Raw genomic sequence first — 9,207 nt, forward strand, 5'->3', positions numbered from 1 at the left:
AAGCTAAGGGATGCCACGATGACTTGCCCAAGGCCATGTCACACTCAGAAAATAGCGTTTTTCGAGCTCGAGTTTTCCCTGTATATTACATTCCACAGCCTACCTTATAAACAGAAATACCTCCCACCCTGAGGGTGCCGAGGCCACAGCTGCTGACTACCATGCAGGGACTCTGTGGAACCTGTGATAACAAGTGTGACTGGTGGAGCAACAGTTACATCATTAAGCTCACAGTGTGGTTCAGAGCAAGCTTTGCGAACTGAATAATAAAAGCACGGGCCATTTTAAATTCATAGGAATGTTTAAAATAATAAATATTATGAGCAAAATCATATACTTTGGGCAACCAAATATCAAGACATGGGGAACAGAATGAGAATTAATAAGTTTTTAAGCATTTAAATGTTTTATTTGAAAGCGAGATTTAGCAGTTGTTTGTTCGTCTTCTAGGAGATCCAAATTCTGTTCCCAATGTTGAGTGGCTTATAACCACCTGTAGCTGAAACTCTAGAGGATGTGAAGGATTTCTTTCTTTCTTTCTTTCTTTCTTTCTTTCTTTCTTTCTTTCTTTCTTTCTTCTTTCTTCTTTCTTTCTTTCTTTCTTTTGTTTTTTCTTTTTGTTTTTTTCTTTTTTCTTTTTCTTTCTTTTATTTTTTTTTGGTTCTGTGGCAACTTACAAAAAATTTGGCACACACCTACCAGATAAATATACATAATCCTAAATAAAAATAAATTTTCATAGAAATTGATTTTAAATATTCCTTAGTGATATGTTACTTGTATACAATGCGGCATTATGTTTCTATTCACCCCTTAAAACCCTATCTATGGCCCTCTCACTGACCCTCTCCTGCATGCTGTCATCCCCCTTTTAGTCTCATGTTCCTCCTGTCCTTTCTTTTAAAAATCAGGCCAGTCCCAATGCAGGCAATCACAAGGATTCTGTGTGTGCAGGATTACAATGGCTACACTGTAGGAAGATAGTGGTACTTTGCCTTCGTCTCACCCTTCAGCTCCCAGAGTCCTTCCACTCTCCCCCATGTTACTATGCTGCATGAGCTTTGGAGGGCTGACATACATGTCCTCTGTGGAGCCAGGCACTCAGTTGTCACTCTCAGAAATTTGACCTGTTATGAGTCCTCACTTTGACCACTGCCCACTGTTAAAAGAAGCATATCTGACCATAGCTGAGACCTGCCCATAAATATGTCTTTAGATATAGATATAAGTATATAGATATAAGTATTTAGAAAGCAGTTTATCTATATTCACATTTGTAAAACCATTACTAAATTCTCCCTAAGGGTCTGTGGTCTCTCTAGCTATAGTCTCTTGACAAGTTCCATACTTGACAATTTCCCTCCTACTGAGTCTGTTGCAAATGCAATCAGGAAATGGATGGTTACCTTGATAACATTCATGCCACTATTGCCCTAGTGAACACATCTTTCCAGGCAGTTCACAATTTTAGCACACAGGGTCTATAACTGAGTGTCATTGTTAGTGACATATCTTCCTCAGTAGCCTGCATAACAACTTCCAGCTGTATGAACCAGTAGCCAGCAGGGAGGAAGCTTCCAGCATAGGTTCATCTTGGTTTCTCTGGGTCCTAAATACAAAGTGTGTGATGACTTTGTCAACAGGTTCTTACTGCCAAGTCCAAGTGGGCATCCAAGAGCATTGGCAATCACTTGCAGTGTTTTAGTAGTCTCTCCAACAATTCACAGAAGTATCTTGTACTTGGCACTGGGATTTTGGGTTGAAAACTTTTGATTTCTGAGAGTCATGTTAACCATTCATACAGAGTACTTCTAGTCTAGATCCGCACCCCCCCTGCACCCCCCACCTTTTTTTCAAAATAGGGTTTTTTCTCTGTGATCTTGGCAGTCCTGGACCTCACTCTGTAGACCAAGCTAGCCTTGAACTCATAAAGAGTTCTGCCTGCCTCTGTCTCTTGAATACTGCATTAAACGGGTACCACCAAGCCTAGCTCTAGAACCTTTTAAAAACTATATAAAAAGTTGTAGGTTTTTCTATGACTCTTTCATGCATCTTTAGTTTTGGTTGCCCACACACTTCCTCCATTACCCTACCTCCCTTCCCTTTAAACCTCTCCTCCCCTAGTGTTTCTTCCTCTGCTTTCATATTACATTAGTATTATTATCTTCCTCTTGCCTCTCCCCCAAAGCTCTCTTCGTTTCCTCCTTGCTGCCCATCTTCTATAGATACATACTCTAATGTAAACAAAGCTATCTAAAAAATTGAATCTAAGATCCACACATGATGATGTATAGCATTCACCTTGTCCAGGACTGGGTTAGGTACTTCACTTAGTATAATACTTCCCAGTCCCATCTACTCTTCTGTAAGTTTAATAATTTAATTTCTATTTAGTTCTGAACAGAATTCTACTCTGTCAAAATTGACTTATCAGTTAATAGACATTTAGGCTAATTCCACTCCTTAGCTTTTGTGAACAGGGCACAAATGAAAATGCGTGTGTGGGTAGGTATTTATATGGAGCCAAGGACTTTCTCACTGTTATTTACCTCTCTGTTCTAACTTCACTATGTTGCTGAGATAAAAACCCTATAAGCAAAAGCAAGTGAGAACTTATTTTGCTTACATTTCCAGATCACAGTTCTTCACTGAGAGTCAGGCCAGGAATTCAAGGCAGAAATCATGGGGAAGGGATTCTGGCTTTCTTGTAGGCTCATCCTTAACTGGGCTTCTTATATTTTATTCCAGGAGTAAGTGTCTATGGAATGGTGTTGTCCACAGTAGCCTGAACCCCACCGTATCAATCAACAATCAAGAAAATAATCAAAACAATTAAATAAGACACAGACATGCTCACAGATCAATCTGACTAGGTAATTCCTCAATCTAGGTAGAATCAAGTTGATAAAGCTACATGGGACACTTTCTAAAGCAAGAACATGCTTAATTTTGATTAATAGAGAGATTATATAGGAGAAAGAATAATCATTGTCTTTATTATCCTGTCTATGGATCTGATAGTCCCTATTATAAAATTCTTCCTTTGGAGTGATTCATTTGCCAATTGTTCTTTTGCATGACTGATTTTTCCTGTTTATTCCCACCAAAGTGTTAGTACAACTGAAATACATCCTATTAGAATTCTCAACTATCTGATCTGACCTGATCTGATAGATGGATTTTTTTCTTAGTTTTTATTTTTAAATTTCAGTTTCTTGGTATTTACTTTGAATGTTTAATGTTGATGTATAAAATTGGAACCACATATAGGGGAGATGGGTTATGAACAGCATTTATTAAGTGATTATGTGGTTATGTTCTCAAAAAATAGATTTACCTAGGCAGAGAGGAGGTATATTAGAAAATAACTAAGAAAATTGCTGTAAACCAGGAAATAATGCAAAGTGAAAAATCTTGATGTAACCACGTAGGAGATCTTGCAACTGGATTGGCAAAGCAGCTTTTGTAAATGATAAAATGGGTGTCTTAGTCAGGGTTTGTATTCCTGCACTAAACATCATGACCAAGAAGCAGATTGGGGAGGAAAAGATTTATTCAGCTTCCACTTCCACTTTGCTGTTCATTACCAAAAGAAGTCTGAATAGGAACTCACACGGAGCATGAACTTAGAGGCAGAAGTTGATGCAGAGTCCATGGAGGGATGCAGCTTACTGGATTGCTTCCCTTGGCTTGCTCAGCTTGCTTTTTTTTATAGAATCCAGGACCACCATCCCAGGGATGGCACCACCTACAATAGGCCCTCCCCCCCTTAATCATTAATTGAGAAAATGCCCTACAGCTGGATCTCATGGAGACATTTCCTCAAAGGAGGCCCCTTTCTCTGTGATTATTACAGTTTGTGACAAGCTGACCCCTTCTCAACTTGGCACACAAACACATCGCTATTAAGCCTCAACCCTTACTTTCTTATTCATCTTCAAGGTGTAAATAACCTTAAGAGTCCCACAGTCTACAAATTCTTACATATTAAAATTTCAATCCCTTTAAAATATTCAATCTTTTTTGAAATTCAAAGCCTTTTAACTGTGGGCTTCACTAAAATAAATTCTTACTTCAAGGGGAAAAATATCAGGGTACAGTCACAATCAAAAGCAAAATCAAACTCTAACTGTCCAATGTCTGGGATCTGCTCATGATCTTCTGGGCTCCTCCAAGGGCTTAGGTCACTTCTCCAGCTCTGCCCTCTGTGCACACACCTTGTCTTCTAGGCTCCAACTCCCTGTACTCCACTCCTGTTGTTCTTCTTGGTGGTCATCTCATGATACTGGCATCCCCCAAACACTGCTGTCTTCTGTTAAAATTGGACTGTATTTTCACAAATAGCCTCACATACATGATTTTCATAGTGCTAAGCTTCAACTTCTCTGCCTGACCCCTTCAGTACTGGACCTTCAACTGTCACCGAGGCTGTCCCTTCACCGATGGCCTCTCCTGGCCTCTCACAGTGCCAAGTATAAACTGCTACCCCTTCGTGTTTCAAAACCAGTACCACATGGATGACTCCTATACATTACCAAGTCTGGCTGCCAACAGGAGGTACAATCATGGCTGCCTCTGGAACACAGCTTCTCTGTGCTCCTCGGAAACACTTCCCAGAAAATTTCACCTTAGTGGTGCTGGTCTTTGCTTAATCACTATTAATTTCTTAGATCCATCAAACCAGCATCAGTCATCCCAGTAATGTAAAGGTTTTGGTTTACTAGTTCTGGTATCTTCTTAATCACAGCTAATTCTTCAGCCCAGCTAACCAAAGCTACATAATCTTCACAATCCAAACAGCAGTGGCCCTGATACAAGACTTTAATCTTCTCTCTGAAATTTTATAAGCCAGGCTTCTGTCATTTGCACTGTTCTCAACAGTATCTTCCAAGCTCCTACAGAGCATCCCACAGAGCTTTTAACATCCCTCCTCTAGCTCAAAGTTCCAAAGTCCCCAAAGTCCTCCCAAAACCATGGTCAGGCTGTCACAGGAATTACTTCAGTCCCTGATACTGACTTCTTTCTTAGTTAGGGTTTTACTCCTGTAAACAGACACCATGACCAAGGCAAGTCTTACAAAGGACAACATTTAATTGGGGCTTGCTTACAGGTTTAAAGGTTCTGTCCATTATCATCAAGGTGGGAACATGGCAGCATCTAGGTAGGCATGGTGCAGGCAGTGCTAAGAGCTCTACATCTTCATCTGAAGGCTGCTAATAGAAGACTGACTTCCAGGCAGCTAGGATGTGGGTCTTAAAGCCCACACCCACAATGACACACCTACTCCAACAAGTCCACACCTACTCCAAAAGGGCTGCACCTTCTAATAGTACCACTTCCTGGGCCAAGCGTGTATATAAGCCATAACAATGGATAATCAAAAGCAATCATTATTACAGACATGATAAAGGGTCTATTCATTTCTCCTTCTTTTGTCCTATGCTTGTATGTCTTGTAGTCCTTCCTGTGGTCTAATCCCCCACCTTTCCAAATGGTCAAATGCAGTGACTTTCTCAGGCCCTGTTTCCTCAATCTAAATGTTTCTCTTACAGTGTAGATCCTTGTCCTGACCCTGATTTTAAGGACTTCTATTTCAGTTGAAATAGTCAGCTGCCTCTAAATAAGTATGGAATGTGCTACCTCTAAGCTCCACTTTGTCAAGACTGAAACAACACTATGACATTCTCTGGCCACATCACTGTGGAGAAGAGGCTTCCTCTTCCTTGACAGCACACTAGGTTTCATCACCCATTATAGGATCAGTTATATTTTCATGTTTTGTAACTTCAGAGCAAAAAGAATTAAGAAGAAGCTCAAATAGAGTTTTTCTCCTAAAAAGTGCAGCAGCTCCACTTCTTGAATAACCATGATGCCATCCTATTCAGAGCTGAATCTGACCCAACTCTGTACAGACTGATACTCTTTCCTCTATGACTGTCTATCAGAGACTTCCTGTTCTTTCACAGGCTGGGTATATCAAACCTTGTTGACCAGAAGTGTCCTTTCCAACAACAACAACAACAGCAGCAACAACAACAACAAATGATCCAGGTAGCTAGAGGCAGGGAAAGCATGCCCTGAACTAACTGCACTTGTGTGAGTTGCTTTGCTGTGGTGAACTTGAGAAAATAATTTTTCTTAATCACTGGCATTCTCAAATACCTTTGGTTCCAAATTATTGTTCTGCCTCAGAAACTCCATTTGCTTGATGTCAAGAGGCTGTGATTTAAGTCTGTAAACTCCCTGGGATTCAGATGGAGAGGGCAGTTGCTCTTCAATCCTGCCAGCCTCTACATCCAGGCACGTGTGTATTCGTAATGACAAACTGACAATGTTTCTGTACATCTCTGTGATCCTTCAGCGGGATGGGAAAGCCAATCTGAGCTCTGCACTCTCAATCACATTTGGAATAGGAACATTTACTTGGCCAATCTTGTTTCCTCCACCATTCATTCATGAAGGAAAGCAAGCCACTCAACTAAATTACACATCCCTGACTTGTGTAAATACATTGCATGTGCCAAGGACTAGTTCAGTTGACTGGGTTCAGCAAAGGGGCAAATGTGTGTTAAAGTATGAGTAACAGAACCCATTGGGGACTACTTAAAAATATTCTTAAAAACCAAGACTCTTATAGGTTTTACTCCGTGTAAAATGTTTCCTGATCTCAGGCCATTCCACCCATTCATATTATGTCATTTGTAGGAAACAAGAGGATTGTGGTGCTGGAGATCAGTGAGAGCTGATGGGTTTGACTCCTAGAGACAGGCTATATAGTCCAACACCCGAAGGCCAGCAGCCCTTTTAAGAACACCCATCACTCAATCAGGAATGATTTTGTGTTTACTTCATATGATTCCAAAGCATGAGAAGACAACCAAAGTCCAATCTCGAAGAGCTCAGGACGTGGATCTAGGTGGAGGTCTAAATTACTTTACTTGCTGGTTATAAGCTTAGGGACTTGCTCTAAAACATCAAACCAACACCTAGCAGTACTCCTGAGTCTAGAAATCACCAAACCTCACAGTGGTCAGAACATAGATAGATCATTGGATGTATTCTCTTTCCAAAAACAAAGTGTCTTAAATCAAAGATGACATCCAGCTAAACAGTCACATAATGTTAGTTGATTTATGCCAATTAACAAGATCTTTAATTTCTTTAACTTTGCAATGCAATGTCTTATAGTAATTAGTCTCGCTGCTAAGAACATCTTTTATGGAGCCAGACACTACAGAATATTTAAACAGCTGTACTATGTAACTGTTACTGATCCAAGAAATTGTTATTTTCTTTGACTTGTGACCTACGCATACCAGCAAATAACAACTTGTCGTTTTTTTCTCCAGAAGTTTCTTGAAGTGAATTCTGTTTAACTACTTCCCCAGTGGGTGCTAATGTAGCAATGGTGTGCTCAGCTATTTTCTTCTTCCTTGGGTACAGATAGAGATGTGTCTAAAAAAAGGGGGGGGGGGTCCCTGAAACAAAAGCCTGTGTAGTATATTAAACTTAAAGTCAAGAAAGTTGGAAAAAGAAGAAAAGAAATTAAAATGGGGAAAATGAGATAGCCTGTCATCAATACATATATAGTTAAAATCAACCCCACATTTAACTGTGATCTTCTCAACTGCTTAGTTGCAATGTGAAGAATCAAAATGTTTCACATTAATCAGAGGAGTGGGGAGAACAATACTCACTCATCAATATTAAGAGAACCTAAGATTTATCACACTATTTAGAGGCAAAATAATGTAAAGACAGGCTAAAGAGTTAAGTATTTTACAATTACCTCTGTAGTAATGGCAGAACTAAGTTTCTTGGGAGTAGAATGTTTGTTATAGGTACCTAGTGTCTCATTCCATGTGGTTCACCTGTTATATAGAGTTAAAAACTAGAGTAAACAATGATATAGAGAAAGTAAACATCTGCACACAGCGTAGAGAACTCCATCCCAGGATGGGTAAAGAGAGACTTAAAACTAAGGAGCTGGAAAATCTGACAGATGGGCATGCACCAAAATTGTTTTAACTGTATTTGAAAAGACAAAGAAGTTCGTGTTAGTGACAGAGATTGGTGTAAAATTCACAGTGATAAAAAATGTGGATGATTTCGATGAGATGAACTGTTGAACCTAAGAAACCAGAAAGCCAGTCTGCCATTCAAGGCCTGAAAACCAGTAATTGACAATGTGAAATTCAGAAAAATCTAAAGAACTGGAAATACGAGGAAGCCAGTGCAGAAACAGAAATTCTATGAAACAGCTCCATTTTCAGGGTCACTTCCCAACCCTCAGAGTCAAGGAACTATTCCTGTCCCTTCCAGGAAGAGAAGTTCTAGATTGAAAACAACCCATATTCTACTAAAGGCTGGTAAAGGGCAAGCCTTATCTATTCTCTCCCATTGTAAGAGCTAAAAACAAAGTATCGGTAAGGGAAACTTGGACTCATTGGCTGTCTTCCCATTCAGGGCTGCAACTGCTTGGCTCCTTAAAACATTGACAAACGAGGGTACTTTTGCAGAAGAATGGACTGAACCAGGATGCCACACTGAGTAGTCACTGAACAAAATGGCTAGGTTTACAAAGACCAATTTTTTATATGCCAATATTCAGAGACATCCAGCACCTACCTAGGCAATCATTGCCCATTCTTAAATGTAAATGAAGAACTAGGGATCACAAAGCAGTCACAGGAATCATCTCTCCGAAAAGATAAGACAAACAAATCATAATTAAAAGGAATACCAGTAGCTTGAAGGAAACAGGCAGTGTGTAGGACAGGAGAAAATGGCAAATATGATTACCACAAGGTTTTCAAAAAAGAGATGGCAAGGGTAGTACAAAATGAGAAATACATCAAGTCCAATGAGGTGTGTATGCATGTGTATGTTCGAGCGTATATGTGCATGTGTGTGTGGGCACTCATGTGTGTGTTTAAGGTAGAGTTAACCAAACTCATAAAATTCCAACACAGAATTTTAAATTAAAGACTTGAGGGAATTTCCCAAGGAATCAGAAGGAACAACAGAGAGCAATGGGTAGCAGAAGACAGAAACATAAGGAATCAAGACAGCTAGTATCATATGTAAATATGACCCAGAAGGGAAAATACAGGAGACTAACAGGAGAAAACTACTGGAGAAAGCTTATAGATTTTGAGAGCATGAAACTCAGGAATCAAGAGAACAGATCATCCTTCACAGTGACCA

The sequence above is a fragment of the Apodemus sylvaticus genome, chromosome 1, assembly GCF_947179515.1.
Source record: "Apodemus sylvaticus chromosome 1, mApoSyl1.1, whole genome shotgun sequence".
NCBI classification, from domain to species: domain Eukaryota; kingdom Metazoa; phylum Chordata; class Mammalia; order Rodentia; family Muridae; genus Apodemus; species Apodemus sylvaticus.